The following is a 19,532-nucleotide window of genomic DNA, read 5'->3' as shown; positions in this document are numbered from 1 at the left end:
AAAATACGTGCACTAGAGTTGCTTTGAAAAGTGCACATTTTGTGTAGACTGATCCCATGGATCTCTGGCACGGAGGTCTGCTGTTTGCCCTGGCCCACCAGCGAGACCCAAGGCGTTGGCCGCCGGGTCAGGCGGTGGTGCTGGGAAGGCACCCTCAGTGGCTTTGGTGTCCAGTGTAGCTCTTGTTGAAATGTTGCCACTTTAGACAAGTAAGGACCTCGAGGGCTCCAATCAATAACTGTTTTTCTTTTGGAAAAAATGTTGAAAAACAACTTCCAATGCCCAGTAGCCTGTTTTATACCGTATAGAACGCATCCTCTGTGCTTAAGAAGTGAGGTATCTGAGATCATTTTAAATCTATGATCTTAATTTAGTACATCTGTTTGCATATTTACCAAGAAATTCCCAGTGAGAGAAACTTTCACTTCCTCGTGCGTCTTTCCTGTGAGAGTCTTCTGTGGTGGTTTACTTAAAGAATCAATTCATAGTCTTAAGGTGACCCTGAGGGTTGTTTCTTAGGTGCAGTGTGACTCCAGATACAAACTTGGCACACGGGCAGCGCCCGACCTGCTGCCCGCAGACGCAGCGTCGTACAGACTTGAGGCCTCCCCACCTTCCCCAAGTGAGCAGCAAGGGGCAGAGCAGAGAGGGCAGGCCACAGTGCTCCGCCTCGTACTTCTGAGCAGGAGACACTCTTCCAATCATGCCCCAGGTCTCCTATTGCCTCTGTGTTCATATCTGATGACAGGTAGGATGACGTCGGCCACCAGCTCCTGGCTGACTGGCTTTGCAGGGAGCCATTTGTGTTTCTGGGCTGGAAAATGGAGCCCAAGAGCCCACAAGCACAGTGATGAGGGTGAGGGGCATGGCAGGAGGGAGGAATGAGGGGCACGCAGGACCACATGCCATGGAGGGGCACAAGCCAGGCTGTGCTCCCGGCCATGGCCGCTTTTCCTCCTGGACCCCCACCTAGTTAGAGTCGTCTCTGCACTGCCCTCTACCCACCTTCCTCAGCCTACATACAGTCCCGACTCTCACCCCACCACTGACACTCCTCTCACCCCCTGCCTAGGTCACTGGATGGTCTAGTCCTTGTTCTGGCACCTTCTGCATGCCACAGCCAGGGTGACACACAGCAACAGCCCTAAGATGGCGGTCCTAGGCTGTCCACCGAGTGGCTCCCCGATGCCTACACATCTCAGAGTGCTGGTCCTGGTCCTGCCCTCAACCCTGACTTCAGGGAGGGCACATGGGGCCTTGCACAGATTTTCCCAGAGCCACTGGGAGGTTCCCTTCTACGACTCCAACATGCACTTGCCCTTCTCTCTAGCCCCTTCCAGCGGAGCAGCTCTCATTCAATGCTGCCTCTCAAGGAGACTCCAGGACCCCACGTAGAAGTCCAGACCCCACATGTGCTCCCCACCTTGGCACCTCTCCATGGCAGCTCGTCTGTCACCTGCAGTCCAGTAATGGCCTGCTCACTGATTGCTGAGCATCACCACATGGTACTGTGGGTTCCAGGAGGGAAGGGAGACCAGGTCTTAACCTCTGTGTTACCAGGTCCCCGTGAGACTTCAGGAGGGCCGGATCCAGCCCACCGAGGACAGAGCTCAGGGCCACCCGGCTCCTCAACTGCCCTGGGGTTGGTGCCATAGGAGACCAAAGTCACACCCTCTAGAAAGCTTTTAATTTTCCTTTGGAAACCTTGGGACCTACACTTCAGTTTTAGCACCTGGGTGACCAAAGACAAGCTCATGTGGGACTCCTTGAAAGCTCTGCTCTCAAAGACAAGTGAGAGGATCCATGTGGCAAAGGGCCTTGAGAGGACTCCAACAGCTGCCCTGGGAGCCACTGGATGAGGTGTGGTGGCTACTAGCACGAGGCCACCACTTGAGCAGACATGGAGCACTGACAGGCATCAGTTCCCACCACTAACCCTGGCCACAGGGTACCAAGCATCACGACCCATCACGGAGCCCCAAAGGACAGCCAGTGTAGAGTTTATAATTACACTGTGCTCTACCACCCGCTCCCCACCATGATCTGCTGCCTGACTGCAGGCCCAGAGCCATAGGGCCAAGTGGCCAGGAACTGGACCTCTGAAACCATGAGCCAAAAGAGATCCTTCCTCCTGACAATTTGATTATCTCAGGTATTTTGTCATAGCCACATAAAGTTAATATACATCTTAAGATGGCATGAAAGAATTCTTGCACTCATTTTAACAAAAAGTAGTAGGAACAATGTCACATGCATTGAGGCAACTGAAGCAGAGAACTCAGGACTCCATTCTAGAGCGGGCAGAACCACCACGGCGTGCACAGGCCGAGAGCCCCTGCGCCTGATGCCCCTTTCGGACATGGGCTAAAGCATCTCTTGCTGCTTTAGATGAGCACTTCAAAGTATTTAGCAAAGACCTGCAGAGTAAGGATCAGGCTTGGCAAGAAGGTATGACTTTGGCCACAAATTTACCTTTAGATTTTCACATAAATCAAGTTCATAAACCCATTTAACTCACACTGAACACCACACAAAAGCTGTTCCATATGATGAGATCTGGCATCCCCAAACTTCAGGTCACCCAGGAATCTGGAAATACAAAGTAGCAGTTTCCTCAATGAACATCCAGGCAAAGAGAGCCTGCACCCCCCACGCTGGCAGCAGGACAATCTGGGACAACCAGAGGGCTGACATCAGTGACCTTCTTCAGGATGCAGCAGGAGGGCCAAGGCCCAGGGTGGACATCAGCTTGCAACTGCTGTTCATGAGCCCATCTGCTGATGCCACTGTAAGACGCAGGCAAAGAGAAAGCACCTTAACGCGGACGAAGCTCAGAGTGGCGTTTGGTGGGTGGGGTGGGGGTATCTGCACACACACAATCAGCTTGTGTCAAAGAAGTGTTCTATGTCCCCAGAAAGAAGACGGGGAGGTAGGCAGGGCCAGAAGAGAAGGCTTTTCTGTTCTTAACCGGGAAGTCAGCTTTGAACTCAGCTTGAGAAATGGGTGGGTCAGACACTGAGCACAGACATGGCCATCCTGGGACTCCTTGCCAGTGCCATCCCCAGAGGCGACTGGGACAACCGAGGTTGCCTGAGAGCCCCTCATTCTGGGGGCAGAATCCTAATGACCATCCTGTAGGAATCAGGGCAAGCTATCACCTGCCAAACCTCTAAGGAGCTGGAGTTGATCGTACTAATCCCCAAGACCAGGACGAGGCCCAATGGCAGACTCCCAGCGTCCCCCGCACTGCTGGGAGAAAACAGGCTCCCAGGCAATGTGTCACCTCTACACAGGACTTTTCCAATGTAAGAACATGACAAAGTAGAACACAAGCAGTAGAACACACGAGGAGGAAAGACAATACGAACAAATAAGCTATCAGACTTCAGGAGTCTACTGGTTGGAATTTAAAATAACTGCTTTACTGTGTTCAAGTAGGAAAAAAGCCAAGGTTGTAAAATTCAGGAAAGAATCTCAATCTATTTCAGAAAAATGAAAATACTACAATTGGCAGCAAATTCATGAAATAGTAGATTCTAAATTTAAAATCAAAATCCAGCAGAATGAAAAAGAAGATTAGTGAGAATTACTGTTGGATCAGAAGAAATCAACACAATGGAACATGTAGATGAAATAATGAAAGATAACAGAAAACATGAAACTCAGAAGACACCATGGATTCCACCAGGAGTCCAAATGGGCTCACAGAAGGAAATTTGAGAGAATGGTAAAAAAAAAACAAAACAAAACAAAAAAAACAAAAAAAAAAAAACAGCAAATGAAGAAATCACAGAAGAAAACATTCCAAGACTGTTGAAAGACACAAAGCCACAGATTCAGGAAACCCCATGGTCTCAACACAGCATAAGAACACTACATGTACCCTGTCCAATCTGCATCTGGGGAGGAGGAGTCCCTTCAAAGAAGCCAGGCTACCACCACCAGCTGACGTCTCAGGATAGGGAAGCCCGAGATGGAAGACATGGTTCTGGATTCTGAACAAAACAACTGCCAACCCAGAATTCTACACCAAGTGAAAAGGTTAAAAGAGAAGATTAAGACATTTTCATAAAAAGGAAAAACAAAAAACCAAAAAACCAGGAGAATTCCTTGCCAGTAATTCCACGTAAAAAGTACTCAAAGGTAACAATGTGATAAGGGCTTTAACTAACATCCCAAAATGCAAACGAGTATGCACAAAGATGTGCAGGCTTTCTGAAAATAACCTACATAAACTTGAGTTGCACACAGTCCATGAGTAAAACAGGTTGAGCTCTTCACTGCCGGTCCCCACAGGCTTGGTTCTCATGGTGTGTCACTGCAGGGGAAGAGCACACAGCTCCCCATGACCACCTGGTAAATGAGATCAAGTCCAAGTGGCTGAAGATGGCAGGCCCTTGGGTGCTTGGCAAGGACGCAAGTGACTTCTTTGCTGAATTAGAATATTGTTAGTTCCAGGAGAATATTTAAATTTGTGCTATGCAAGGGCAATGGCCACAGACACGCTCTCTTAAAATTATCATGCATGGCAACACCTCCATCGCAATCTTCCCCCTCAGCCAGAGGTGGGTTCCCATGTCCCTAAAGGGCCAGATGGTGAACACTTCGGTTCTGGGGGCCACAGTCTCAGTTGCAATGACTGCTATTGAGGCCTGAAAGCAGCAAGGGCAAGACACAAAAAGTGGAAGTGGCTATTAGAACTGGACCTTATTCATGAAGCATGCCCAGCCCCGGTCTGCAGTTCTCCATTTACTGGTCTAGATAGTCAAATAAACAAAGCCCCAACTGAGGGCAATTGCTGATTTCTGCTGTGTAGATGCACTCACTAGATATGACACTGTGAAGGTGGCATTGAGATGCTCAGTAGCACTCTGTGATAAAAATGATCCCAACAACATGGACAACATGGAAGGGTCAGCTTTGAGTACGTGTTATCTTTCCAAATGTTAAACTCTCACTTGTAAATTTGTATGATTTGATATTTCACAATGGGCGTTTGATTACAAGCTCACAAATTTTTTGGTAACTAAGGATCTGGCTCTTCTGAGCCCCTCTGAGCTGGCTCCAGCTTGCCGCTGCTAGGCAGAAGGAACACCTTCATAAAAAGGCTGAAAGATGAAGAGCAATAAAAATGGCAAATCTACATGTAAATCAAAATGAACATTGGCTGCATCAAACAATACTTTAAAGCCAGGTGCTACTGAGACACAACCAACGTACGGGAAAACTCACCCTTAGATGGACAGTTCTGTGTGTACTGACCAGACGTCCTCATGCCCCCACCACAGCATGTAGGTCCCTGCCCAGGGAGCACTGGTGGTCTTTGTCAGTGACTCTGCCACTTTGCTGGCACCACCACAGGGACTAGTGTGATTGTTATGACATGTCCTTGTGGGTTTTTTAGTGTCTGTAGGATTTGTACTGATTCCCCTTTCAATACCAACTTGGGTCATTTGTGAATATGTGACTTACAAGTCTAATTGGAGTTTTAAACAACAAAAAGAAATATGAGGATATTTTGCCAAACAAAGGTCATTCTAAACAACTGTAAATAGGGCAAGAGTAAGAAATACTTTCTGCATTAAATAAAAATGACTAAAACATACACATCATTTACTATAGACCATTTATATTTAAATACATCACCTGCCTAATAGCAACCCACATAAATGTGTGCAGGGCTGCTGTAGGGAAAAGCTATGAGTCACTAATGAGAAAAATCAAGACCTCAATAAATGGAGGAGTATATCGTGCCTGTGGATTTGATGATCAAAACTGTAAAGATGTCAACTCCCTTCAATCTATAGACTCAATCAGGTCCTGATTCAAAACCAAAGTGTTTTAAAAAATGACTCTGGTATACACTGATTTTGAAACCATGTGCCAGAGGAAACGGTTTGGCCAAGAGTAACCCTAAGTCTGCAAAAGAACAAAAGAAGCCTTGCTCTACTCGAGGGAAGATCCCTTGGAGAGCTGTGGAGAGCCGGTGGGTCGTGGTGGAACAATAAAGAGACCAGCGAACAGAATGAAGGACTCTGAAGGGGACCCCTTTAACTGTTGACCATGGGGCCACTGCAGATGCAGGGAAGATGTGAATAGTTTGGTCAATTCTCATCATGTTGGTGCGGGTTCTGCTTCATATCTTAAACCATATCAACAAAACCAGCCACAATCCAGGAGGGTGCCAAATGCGTGGAATCCAAGCCAACGCCGCAGCAAGCAACCCCACGACAGTGTGGTCAAGGGCATCAGGCAGCGCAGAACTGCAAACCACAGCGGGACACAACAACACTGCAGGGACCATGGGAATGAGGAGGCTGAGGTAACCTCGCTGCAAAGCTGGGCCATCCTCTACCACCGATGACCATCAAGCCCTGGGACCAGCAGCTCCAGCACACACCAGCAGAAACACATGCATGTGGGCAGTAAGAGCACAGGGGACCGTCCAGTGCGCCATGTGTAACTGCAAGAAAGCAGCGACTCCCACATGTCCACCAACCGTGGCAAGTGCAAATAAATCAGCCAACTCACGTGATGGGACGTCACAGAACAACAAAAACCGACTAGGCCGTGTGCAGCTGGATGAGTTGCGTGAGCCTGCGGTTGGACAAAGAAGCCTGCGACAGAAGAATAAGTGATGTAGATAACATGGTTTAGTTTTCACAGTTAACCAAAACACAAGCAAACCCAAACCATCGTGATGAAGGCTGCACACGTGGGTGATAAAACAGTGCAGACGGCAGAAACTGGTTACCAGAAAAACCAGCACAGAGTGGCCTCTGGCAGAAGTGGGAGATGACGGAAGGAGCCCAGCAGCCCGAGGGGCCGCCACACTGTGCTCCGGGATCTGCATGCCCGTGCACCAGCAGACCACGTGCAGCTTCTGTCCCTGTGCGCTGTCCTCACCACCGAGGGGTTAGGAAGGATGGCTAGCACTCAAAGTCCTGATTCTGTTGAGGGCCACAGCTGAGTCAGGATGACACATGGCATTTTTGCCAGAAGTAGTGGTTGAGAGGTGACGCTAGCGAGCCATTAAGATGATGACTTTTGAGTTCTGGCAGAGTTCCCGTTGAGTTCCGCTTGAGCTCTCGCGGGGATTCCTGGAGAGTTCCCATTGGCTGTGGAAGTGCCGGAGGAGGGATTTCTGGTGTGTGGTTCCTGGAAGAGCCTCATGGTGTTCGGGAGAGTTCCCGGGGAGCATGTGTGGAGTGTGCTGGTGGAGTTCAGAAATAAAGTTTGTTACTGCTTGAGTGGCTCGTGATTTGTGCCCAGCCAGACTGCAGCATGATTCCCAACACAGGACAAACACAAGATCAGTTTGGCACATTTGGCACTATTACAGTCCAAGCATCTCACCTACATAAGGTTAGGTGGATTTTAAATACATGACAGTTTTCAGTAAATCATAAATGCTCAGTGATGGGAACCACCCATCAACACTTATCTTACATCTGATAACTGGCAAATGCTGAAACCCCATGAGATTCAGCAATCCCTGGGCATATCTGCCACTCATTTGTGGACACACACTCTATCCACCTCATGGAGAACAGCAGCTGAACACCTGTGCCGAATCACTGTGCTGCACAGAGAAACACCGAGAACGCGGACCTCAGGAACCGCCTGCTGAGGCACATCCCAGCGACCCTATCACCACTCCTGTGCTGCCTGTAGACAGATGCACAAAGGATTGGGAAGGAAAAACCCAGTGGTCTCCAACAGGATTGAGTAAACTAAACAGAACACACTGACGTCAGACCAAATCAGGGAACTCAGCGAAAAGGCCTAACACAACTCTTCTGGGCGTTGGAAATAACCATCCAGTCACTGAGGAGACGAAGACCTCACACCCAGGAGGTTCAGAAACACACCCAACTAAACTCAGCAACCACACGAGTTCTACGACAAAAGCGTGACCCTTCACGGAAAGAAACGAGGGGAGTGAAGTAGGGAACAGGCAGCACGTTGCTGCAGAGGGAAATGCCAGAGCGTCACAATTCCTTCAAGGCTAACGTGACGATCGTGCTTCCGGATCCACATGATGAACAGACAGAATCAAACTGTGACTGGGTTTTTCTTTAAGGCAGAAGTTGTCAGGTGGCTTCTAAAACATGCAGAACATGTGAGCAAGAGCATCTAAGTTTTCATTTCATTTGAAAATCTTCCTCCAGATACCCTCAAGTGACAGAAACGTGGGGGGAACAGGACACTTGGATGTCCCCTCTGACCTGTTCTTGTGAGAACCGTCAGGTGCCTGCCCCAAGGGCTGGCTTCCCCAGCAGGCTCCTGGGAAGCCACAGCCCAGGTGCTGGCTAACTGCAGAGGCCGCACAGACAGGTGCTTCCGCCTCACCACCACAACCCATTGCCACCCCGTGCACGCCCTTCCTCTTGGGCGAGTTTGCAGCATGTTGTTTAGCTTCCCTCAGCCTGGGACAGACTCAAGTGTCTTTTAAAGATATAATGTGCACACAGTAAAGTCAACCCCCTTTATGGTACAGCTCTGAGAGTCTTGACCACGCCCAGGCACATAACCACCACTCGAATCCAGACAGATGATTCCCTGGCCCCAAGAACTTCCTGCAGCCCTCCATGCCACCCTGGGGACCACCGGTCAGCTCTGTCCCTATGATCTTGCAACAGGGCGGTAGCCACACCTGTGGCCTGTGTCTGGCTTTGTCACTTGGAAGCTCATTTGCAGGGTCACGAGTACAGCAGTCTGCTCTCCCTCCTTCCTTAGTGATGCAGGGACCTGTACTGCATGGCCCTGCCCAGTCCTGGCACCAGGCCTTCCCCGAGTTCCACAGGATCCTTTCAGTGTGAACAGTAGTCTGGGAGCCAAGGGTGGCATCACCGCTTCTGCACTCTCAGCAGACACAACTGAAGCAGCATGTACACATGTGCACACTTTAGTAATAACAAGGTCACGCTGACCAGCCCATCCCAACCCACCTCCACCAGCTTCATCCCTGTGGTCCCCACTCCAAATCAGAGGAAGCGTCTCCTTTTCCACAGGAGGACCCTGGTTCCCCACTCCACAACACGTCCAGCCAGTGGCTCAGTCCACCCTCAGTAGTCTCATACCACTAGGGAAACAAGCTCCCAAGGAGGGCATCTGCTGTCCCCCACCACAGCACACAGAGTGTGAAAGTCACTGGCATTAGTTGTCAACTTCTGTAGGATTATGACAGTCAGGAAACCTGTTACCTGTATTGCACCTAATACCAAACCGCCCTTGTGCTCCTGAGCACCTACCTGATTTGGTATATCATCATTCTATTAGTGAGGCTTTAGAAACTGCTCACTGATATTGGGTTACTTGGGATTTCTGCATTAGTATTTCCTGTGAAAGCAATTGGGCCTGGTACCATTTTTTTCAAAGTAGTTCCTGGAAAATGTTTTCTATTCTTCCATGTTAATTGGTTTATTTAAACTTTCTATCTCTATTGGGGTTAATTTTGGTAAAACTAATTTTTTCCTAATTATGCACTTCAAATATGTTTTCATACATTTGTTTGTAAATTAGTCTCTTGTGCTTTTAAACTTCTGTATCAATACTTATTTCCCTGTTATCTTCAAAAATTTTCTTGAATAGCTTATGATTTGTCTTTCCCCCCCCCAAAAAAATGAGACTAATTTATTCATTTAATAAATACTTTTTTCCCTTCTCTAATTATTTTTAAAATTTCGTTTCTTATACTTTTCACCTTATTCTTCAGCTTTGAGTTTGGTATCAATTTTTTTGTGGATCAAGGTGTCCACAGCCACGAATCCTCCTCTCACCAAGCGTTGTATCTTCCATATGCAGAGTTCTCACCTTCACGGAGAGTCTGCGGCTGGCCGATACCTGCTCTTCCTCAGGGTTTTCTACTGCTTTCTGTTTCTAGGTGGAAGGGCCTCATCCTGAAGGACTTCAAAAGTCCTCTACACTGCAGCTAGTGGATGAAGTTCTTCTCTGAAACCTTTTTCGATCTAATTTCTGTCACGTTTCCATAAATTCTCCACTTTTGTCTTATGTCTGAGAATGTGAGCACGCTCTACTTGGGCACAGATGTCAGCACACACGGGTTGCATGGCTGGGTCTCCCGTGATCCCTGTTGGTGGCCACGAGCCCCATCTTGTCCTGAGGACATGCATCTAGGTCCCACATGTCTGGTTTACCTGTTTTTCCCTGCACCCGAGCAGCTTCTGCTTTATGCAGGTGAAGTCTGTGTCACAGCGTTCTCTATCGAATGTGACTTTTAGCCTTTTGAAGTATCCCAAGTTGACCCTCTCGCCTTGGTCTGAACCAGGACACCAGCCCTGCTTCCTATGGGTTCATTTGCCCCTCCATCCGGTCCCCCTCTGCTCTGTTCCTCTCTGAACCACTGTTACAGGGTGTCGCTGGCATGCTCAGAGCTGGGTTCTGCCGTGGGGCCACCTCGAGGCTCCTTCACCTTCATGCCGACAGGGACTGTCCGTGTTCACAGGCACGGCTCCCACCCGTCAGGGGGCTTCAGCTTCCCCTCGATGTGACCAGGTCTCTCCACAGGCTCAGTCTCCAGTGCTTTTCCTTTTAGGTCTTTAATACTTGGAACAGTGTATTTTCATAGTAGTGGTTACTGCGGTATGGATCTCTTATGAAGTGCCATGGTCTAGGGCGAACAGCCTGACCCAGTGTAGCTGGGGCTTTCCCAGTGTTAAAATCCAGTCCTGGGTCCCAGGAGCCCACTAGTCCCAGGGAAGCTGGGACAGTGGCCGATTTCCTTCTTCCTTTCCTGGTCCCGTGCTGCTGGCTTGTGAGTTGGGATGTTCCAGGCAAGAGTTTTAAATGCAGGGTTTAAAAATCCTACCAAGTTAGTCTCTAAGAAATGCTGTGAGCCAACCCAGCGCATGCCAGGGGCTCTGAGGGTGGCTTGCTATAAGCATTTTGGTGCTGCTCTGATGCAGGTCTTAGGGAGCCAAGTAGCCACTCTGTCTGTTATAGAGGCCAGGCAGGACAGAGCTGTGTTAGTCTCATGGCCCGTGCTCTCCCCACACCTCCCCTTTGGTTCCTGAGCTGGGATTCATGAGGGGGATCCCCACATCTAGGTCTGCGTAGGAGCAGGAGAGGATCCCCAGAGACGTGGTGGTCTTTGGGTCAGGGAGAAAAAACTCCCAATTCAACACTGCTTTAAATATACTTTACAGGAACCTTCTGAGCCAAAGAAAATAGTACTGAGGTGCCAGTTAGGGAAAGGTCTGTTAAAACACTGTGCTCCCGGGACAGGTGTCTCACTTGGAGGGTGGGAGTAGTGCTACTCTTGGGGTCGCCGTGGCATCGAGCTTAGTGACATCAGGTCAATTTACTGAAGGTGAGGGGAAGTCTCTTGCTACACTGAGACACTGTCCTCACGGGTCCCCTCTCTGCATGGGCAGCTGGCTAGGCTGTCCCTGCCAGCACAGGGCCAAGCTCCTCCCCAGATGTCAGAGCCAACTGCTCTGAGAGCCTCCCGTCACCCCATCAAAACACCCCCATCCCCCACTGCTGCTTTGTGAGTCTACAGTGGCTAACACCTGTTTATTTTTCTTTTTATTAACTTTTTAGTATTTATATATAATAGTGGAATGCATTACAATTCTTATTACACATATAGAGCACAATTTTTCATATCTCTGGTTGTATACAAAGTATATTCACACCAATTCGTGTCTTCATACATGTACTTTGGATAATAATGATCATTACGTTCCACCATCATTTCTAACCCCCTGCCCCTTCCCACCCCTCTGCCAGTTGGAGGAGATAATGCTAAGTGAAGTTAGCCAATCCTAAAAACCAAATGCCGAATGTTTTCTGATATAAGGAGGTTGATTCATAGTGGGGTGGGGGGGAGCGCAGGAGGAATAGACGAACACCTGGCTTCTAACCACATACAGGTGTTTATTCTGCCTTTCTCTTGCCCATGCCCAGGCAAGACCACAAGCACTGTCAGGGCAGGGATGCCATCCATTTTGTTTGTGGGGTCCCTGTATCCCTAAAACAAAATCCTGCTCTCATTAAGTGTTTAAACAAAGCCAGTAACTGCCTGAAGTATTTCACAAAAAATGACTTGCCCCTAAATGATTTGCTGTGCACACTTGTTCCTGGATTTCCAGAGGAATCCACCTGAGAATATTCTTTTTTTTTTTTTTTAATTTTTTATTGTTGGTTGTTCAAAACATTACAAATTTCTTGATGTATCATATTTCACACTTTGATTCAAGTGGGTTATGAACTCCCATTTTTACCCCATATACAGATTGCAGAATTACATCAGTTACACATCCATTGATTTACATATTGCCATACTAGTGTCTGTTGTGTTCTGCTGCCTTTCCTATCCTCTACTATCCCCCCTCCCCTCCCCTCCCCTCTTCTCTCTCTACCCCCTCTACTGTCATTCATTTCTCCCCCTTGTATTATTTTTCCCTTTCCCCTCACTTCCTCTTGTATGTACTTTTGTATAACCCTGAGGGTCTCCTTCCATTTCCATGCAATTTCCCCTTCTCTCTTCCTTTCCCTCCCACCTCTCATCCCTGTTTAATGTTAATCTTCTTCTCCTGCTCTTCGTCCCTACTCTGTTCTTAGTTACTCTCCTTATATCAAAGAAGACATTTGGCATTTGTTTTTTAGGGATTGGCTAGCTTCACTTAGCATAATCTGCTCTAATGCCATCCATTTCCCTGCAAATTCTATGATTTTGTCATTTTTTAATGCAGAGTAATACTCCCTTGTGTATAAATGCCACATTTTTTTTATCCATTCGTCTATTGAAGGGCATCTAGGTTGGTTCCACAGTCTTGCTATTGTGAATTGTGCTGCTATGAACATCGATGTAGCGGTGTCCCTGTAGCATGCTCTTTTTAGGTCTTTAGGGAATAGACCGAGAAGGGGAATAGCTGGGTCAAATGGTGGCTCCATTCCCAGCTTTCCAAGAAATCTCCATACTGCTTTCCAAATTGGCTGCACCAATTTGCAGTCCCACCAGCAATGTACAAGTGTACCCTTTTCCCCACATCCTCGCCAGCACTTGTTGTTGTTTGACTTCGTAATGGCTGCCAATCTTACTGGAGTGAGATGGTATCTTAGGGTGGTTTTGATTTGCATTTCTCTGACTGCTAGAGATGGTGAGCATTTTTTCATGTACTTGTTGATTGACTGTATGTCCTCCTCTGAGAAGTGTCTGTTCAGGTCCTTGGCCCATTTGTTGATTGGGTTGTTTGTTTTCTTATTGTCTAATTTTTTGAGTTCTTTGTATACTCTGGATATTAGGGCTCTATCTGAAGTGTGAGGAGTAAAGATTTGTTCCCAGGGTGTAGGCTCCCTATTTACCTCTCTTATTGTTTCTTTTGCTGAGAAAACACTTTTTAGTTTGAGTAAGTCCCATTTGTTGATTCTAGTTATTAACTTTTGTGCTATGGGTGTCCTATTGAGGAATTTGGAGCCCGACCCCACCGACTGTAGATCGTAGCCAACTTTTTCTTCTATCAGACGGCGTGTCTCTGATTTGATATCAAGCTCCTTGATCCATTTTGAATTAACTTTTGTGCATGGTGAGAGAAAGGGATTCAGTTTCATTTTGTTGCATATGGATTTCCAGTTTTCCCAGCACCATTTGTTGAAGATGCTATCCTTCCTCCATTGCATGCTTTTAGCCCCTTTATCAAATATAAGGTAGTTGTAGTTTTGTGGATTGGTTTCTGTGTCCTCTATTCTGTACCATTGGTCCACCCACCTGTTTTGGTACCAGTACCATGCTGTTTTTGTTACTATTGCTCTGTAGTATAGTTTGAAGTCTGGTATCGCTATACCGCCTGATTCACACTTCCTGCTTAGCATTGTTTTTGCTATTCTGGGTCTTTTATTTTTCCATATGAATTTCATGATTGCTTTCTCTATTTCTACAAGAAATGCCGTTGGGATTTTGATTGGCATTGCATTAAACCTATAGAGAACTTTTGGTAACATCGCCATTTTGATGATGTTAGTTCTGCCTATCCATGAACAGGGTATATTTTTCCATCTTCTAAGATCTTCTTCTATTTCTCTCTTTAGGGTTCTGTAGTTTTCATTGTATAAGTCTTTCACCTCTTTTGTTAGGTTGATTCCCAAGTATTTTATTTTTTTTGAAGATATTGTGAATGGAGTGGTTGTCCTCATTTCCATTTCAGAGGATTTGTCGCTGATATACAGGAATGCCTTTGATTTATGCGTGCTGATGAGAATATTCTGATAACTCAGCACTGAGGGCCAGCAGGAGCAAGACAAGCCCCAGGGTTGGCGATCTGCAGGCCACAGGCAATCTCCTGTGTCTGTCCCCACACGGGATGCTCCACATCCCTCGGGGCCTCGGCAGTCACCTGTTAGTCCTGGCCTTGTACGTGAAGCTTATCCACCCTGAGCTCCTGCCAGCTGTGGACAGCTTGGAACATGAAGTGTCACCATTCTGTGTCTTCTGATGGGCCCTCCCAGGGCTAGTGAAGGAGGTGGGTCCAGTACTGCTGCCATGGAACCCAAGGTCAACGTCCACATAGCTCTGGAAGCTGTGGGAGAGCTCTCTGCCCAGAGACAGCACTGAGCACTGCTGCCAAGTTCATGCAGAGGTGATGGCCACCCAGGAAGACTGCCCAGGGCTGGACCTGGGTCCATTCTGGCAGATGATGGGCTCCCAAGGGAGTGTGGCCATGCTGCTCACAGGACCGTGAGCAGCTCACTGCAGCCCAGCAGTTCCCGACACGTAAAGCTGACATCCTGTGTGAGAGGGCAGGGCCTCCAGGCCCCTCCTGGGCCACCTATCCTGAGCTCTCCTGGCCTGTCATCTGGGTCTCCCTGCTGCTCAGGCTTTTCTGGGGTAAGAGCTTCCCTCATAGAACCTTCTGAGACCTGTGCTCACCCAGGGCTGGGGCGGCATTAACTGCCACCACAAGTCATGGGGCTTGCTGCTCTTGCTAGCCAATGTCCCCAGAAGCATCACCTGCTTCCTGCAGTGTCAGTGCAAAGTCAACGGCTGTTCTGTGTGGAGACACACGCCCCCTAAGCAAACACGCTCACAAGAGTACAAAGTCTGCAAGATTCAGTGGGCAGCAGCATGAACAGAAAACCCAGTCCTCTGTCAGAGGTCCCTCTTGCTCAGGCAGCAACAACCTGCAGCTGCGCTGAGGAGCAGCTCCCTCCTGCCCTCACTGAGGAATGTGACTTTCGTTCCTCCCACTCCTGCGTGAAGGAAGACAGAGTGCTGCACAAGCTCACCGGGCACGGGTGTCGCCGCACTCAAGATGAAAATCACATGCCGAAGCTCTGGCCTCAACTGCCCAAGGAAGTGGCAGAGGCCCAGGCACCAGACACAGAAACCCACAGCAAACAGGTTCCCCTCCCTCCGTGAGGATGAGGCTCCTGCAGCAGCAGGGCTGAGGCCTTAGAAAATGAGACCTCATTCACCTTTGTGAGCTACAGTCTGTGAAGGAAGAGCGTCTTTGTTTTGCCAAGCGACCACCATTATAAAGAAAGGCAGAGGGGCTGGGGTGGCTCAAGTGGTAGCGCGCTCGCCTGGCATGCGTGCAGCCTGGGTTCCATCCTCAGCACCACATACAAAGATGTTGTGTCCGCCAAAAACTACAAAATAAATATTAAAAAAAAAAAATTCTCTCTCTCTAAAAAAAAAAAAAACCAAGGGCAGAGACTCCCAGCCCCCAAGCCCCTCCAATAGGCACTGCGCTCTGGTGGATACCCAGCATGCAGCAACATGACGGGCAGTGTGCAGGTGACCATGACAGTCTTTCAGGCCCACAAGAACCAGAGCGTGGGTAGGGCCCTGAAAGGACCATGCTATGGATCTCACACCTTCAGAGGACTGACCACACCACGCCAGCAACTCCTTGGGTGAGGGGGCAGTTTGGCCCTCTCTGCATGCCCTCTAGCCTCCCCAACAAGATGGAGGCCTGGCCCCTGCCTGGAGCCTCCTGGTGGAGCAGGTCTGACCTCTGCAGCACGGTGGGCAGAGGAGCTGTGGCGCACCTCAGACAGAGCTGCACACTCCTGCTACAGTTCCACGGACCCCTCCTGATGGGGCAGGAATTTTAAAAGAGCGCAATCAAGGATTTTTACCACTTTCCAGAAGAACAATCCACCTCTTGATGAGAGGAGGAGGGATTCACTGTTGGGCACTTGTGAAAGCAAGTGATCTGTCACGACCCATCCCCACCCTAACACCCCCAATCCAAAGGCAGAGCTGACTTCACCCTCAGGGTGAAGGAGCCTGAGGAGGAGGCAGCAGGAGGCCCGCATCCTGCCTGGCACTACCCAGCGTGGCTTCCTGAGACTCCACTTCCATCCCTGCTTAAAAGGAGGCATGAGCACCCCGTACCCACCTGGCCTCTCCAGAGGCTCCCCCCACTCACAGTGTCCTCAGGGCCCTCCACTCTCTGCCCTGGCTGGGCCTGTGCTTCCCACAGAGCTCATGGTGACCCAGGACCTAGGCTGAGTTGCCCCCGTTAGAGACAGCCAATGAAGGTGCCGAGGAGCAGAAGGCTTAGCTTGAGCTCCTGCTGTGCTGACCCCACAGGCTCCCAGGTCTGGGAGGGTGTGATGGTCACTGACCACCCACAGGCCTCCAGGTGCCTGCCACCCGCACCTCCTTTCTATCCTCATCCTCCCTCAAGGTGGCTCAAAAGATTGCTCTTCACCCTGGACCTGTGGTCCTTTTGTCCTTCTGTCCCCTCAGGCACAAAATCACAGACAGATCACCTAACTGTCAGGCTACCTGGAAGCCAGGGCAGGAAGGCGGCCTCGTGCCATCACAGCAGAGCAAGCTCTATTGAATGGAGTCAGCAGACGCAGCCCTTGCTTGGGGCCCTGGGACCCGCTGCACCTGGCCCAGGCTGCAGCCTGGTCGGCGTGAGCAGTGAGGTTGAGTAGTCTGGTCCTACGACGCTGGATGTTGCTTCACCAGCTCCTTGCCTCACCCTCAGCAGGTTCCTCTCCACGCCCACTGCCGCTGGCTCCCTGTACCTCTTCCTACCTGTACATCTTTGCCCCATATCCCGAACACCCTGCTGGGGGCCTGCGTGATGCAGAACAGACTTTCCAGAGCCCTGTGATGGGCGCCATTCTGCATTCCCAGACTCCTTCCTGATCCTCTCCTGCCATCAGAATCACCTCCTACCACACTGTGTACCGCTCACAAGCTGCCTCAACCCGCTGGGGATTGTGCTGACCCACAGCTGATCCGAGTTCAGGGCCATCATCTTGGGGGGCATGGGAGTGGCTGGCTTTCTTGCTGCCCATCTTGGCAGCACCCCAGCTCATGGGCCACCCAGTGTTTTGTGGAGGCTTAGCCTTGACTCACAATTACACATACACTCCAATTACAGGATGGACTTTGACCCGTTTCAGGATGGGTGGAGCCAAGTTGGCTACCCTTAAGCACTGCAGTCTAAATCCAGAGGGTCCTGGCATCCTCAAGAGCCTGGCGAAGAAGCCACTGACTGTCAAATGCAGAAGACAGGGACTTAAGGGTGCCAGTTTTCAAGGTCTACGTGGTTTAGCTTTTTAGTTCACCTTGTTTTAAAATAACCTCCACAGTGCAGACCTGCTGCCACCAGAGCCCTAAAGGAGAAGGCTCTCATGGCCTGGAAGGATTCTAGAGGTCCTGTCAATAAAAAGCACTGTGCTCGTGGGCCATTCTCTTTTGTCAGAGCCAGCTACATAACCAAATGACTTGGGATAAGTTCAGTGTGACCCAACAGTGCCTGTGCCCGCCCTAAGGGCTTGGGGAGGGTGACAGATCCCAGCTTGGGCACTCCACCTGCAAGTGTAGCCCATGCTTCCTGGGAAGGACTCGCCCCTCGGGAAGTTGGCTCAGGCCGTTGCATGTGAGGGTCAGCGCGGGAGATGTTCCACACGGTGAGAGGGCCTGCCCTCCAGAACCCAGAGCCTGCGAGCAGTGGCTCACCCTCCTCCAGACTGTGGCAGACAGGGCTCCTCCCCCAGGAACACACCCACTACACAGGGACAGCAGCAGCCATGCAGGAGCACAACCACCTCATAGGCACACACGCAGGTCCACAGTGGGGATGCTTCTTGCTCCCCACTCGGCTGCCAGGCGCGTGGTCAGCTGTGCAGCCTCTGCAGGAGTGTGGGCACACCCCAGCTCTTCCTCTCCAGGGCCATCCTCTCCCCCAGGACACAGGCCCTCCTTGGCCTTCCAGGAGTCCCCAGGGGCTGTGTGCAGGCAGCAGCTCACCTTGCTGTCAGAGGCCTTCTCTCTCCGCTCTACTGGAACTCTGCCATCTCTGGTGGCCGCTGGGGCCAGGGCTCAACAGCACTGGCTTCCTAGACAGGGCTGACAGAGCCCTGGCGCCAGGAGAGGAGGGGTGCGGAGCCAAGGTCTCACATGCAGGGCTGCTTCCTGCGGTCTTTGCTCCTCACTTTATAAACATCAGCAATCCCTGTACAACCCCCCGCTGTGCCTGTTGGCTGATTGCAGCCCCTGCTTCCACCAGCAGCCTTCCTGGGGTCCTCCTCAGGTGCCAAGTGTGGATGCTCCATGCTGGAGGAAGAGTGACGTTGGACCACACTGAGCCCATTTGCCACCAGTGTCCATGTGGCAGGCCCCCAGAGGAACACCTCTTTTGTTGTTGGTAAGTTACTCATAGGGATTCGGTTCAACTTTGGGTCAGTACAGCTTTAAGTATTGGGCTGTGCACTTTTCTTTCTTTGGTACTAGCACTCAAATCTCAAAATGTGAAATTCACACAGGGCAGGACAATTTCTTTTGATGGGTAAATTCTGTCTTTAATTAAACCAAATTCTAAGTGACAAACATCTGAGGAAGGAAGTAAGGCGGGGTGCAAGCCTTCCCTGGTTTAAACGGCCTATCCGAGTTCTGCAAGACGATTTTTCTCCACATCACTGGCCAATGTCACACGGCTGCTGGGGTGCTGGCCTTGGAGGCTGTCCTTCGGCTTGCAGGAGAGCTGGGTGCACAGACGCAGCAGGGTAAAGCAGTGGCTGAGGGCAGCCGTGGTGTGCAAGGGGGCGATGTACTCACTATACTCAAGTCCATTTAGGACTTTAGGTTCTACCTTGCTGTTGAACATTTCTATAAAATGCTTCAAATACACACACACACACACACCACACACACACAAAAAAAACTAGCTTTTCTAGAGTCAAATGACCTTAAAAAAAATCACTCACACTTGTTCTTTAACTTAGCAGTCACCTGGCACCACCACGTCACTCATTAATGCCAGAAAATGCTACCTACAAGAGCCCAAGTTGTAGGTCTCAGACTCTAACACCCCTGGAAGGGGGAGTCCAGAAGGGCACCTGCTCCCAGGAGAAGTCTTCAGGGCTGGGCACAGCTGAGGGGGTTTCAGGGGCCTGAGTCCTGCCAGCACGAATCCAGCCTCAGGGGAGGGTGAGAAACTTTGCCATCAGTCACCCAGGCAGAGCAGAGAGCAGACAGCAGGGGGGCCGGGGAAGGCGGGCAGGGCTGCACATCCTGACAGGCCCTGCACCACTGTTCCCCA

At 49.9% G+C, this 19,532-nt stretch overlaps 1 protein-coding gene across 6 annotated transcripts in view; it reads right to left on the bottom strand.

Annotated features, from left to right (window-relative positions):
• Positions 1–19,532, bottom strand: part of Mgmt (O-6-methylguanine-DNA methyltransferase) — a 234,324-nt gene that overhangs the window by 68,453 nt on the left and 146,339 nt on the right. The gene's annotated exons all lie outside the window — the stretch shown is intronic.

Source organism: Marmota monax, unplaced genomic scaffold (genome assembly GCF_021218885.2).
Source record: "Marmota monax isolate L192 unplaced genomic scaffold, Marmota_monax_Labrador192_F-V1.1 WCK01_AAM20220418_F8-fsc00076, whole genome shotgun sequence".
Lineage (NCBI taxonomy): Eukaryota > Metazoa > Chordata > Mammalia > Rodentia > Sciuridae > Marmota > Marmota monax.
This window is presented reverse-complemented; position numbering and strand designations above follow the sequence as displayed.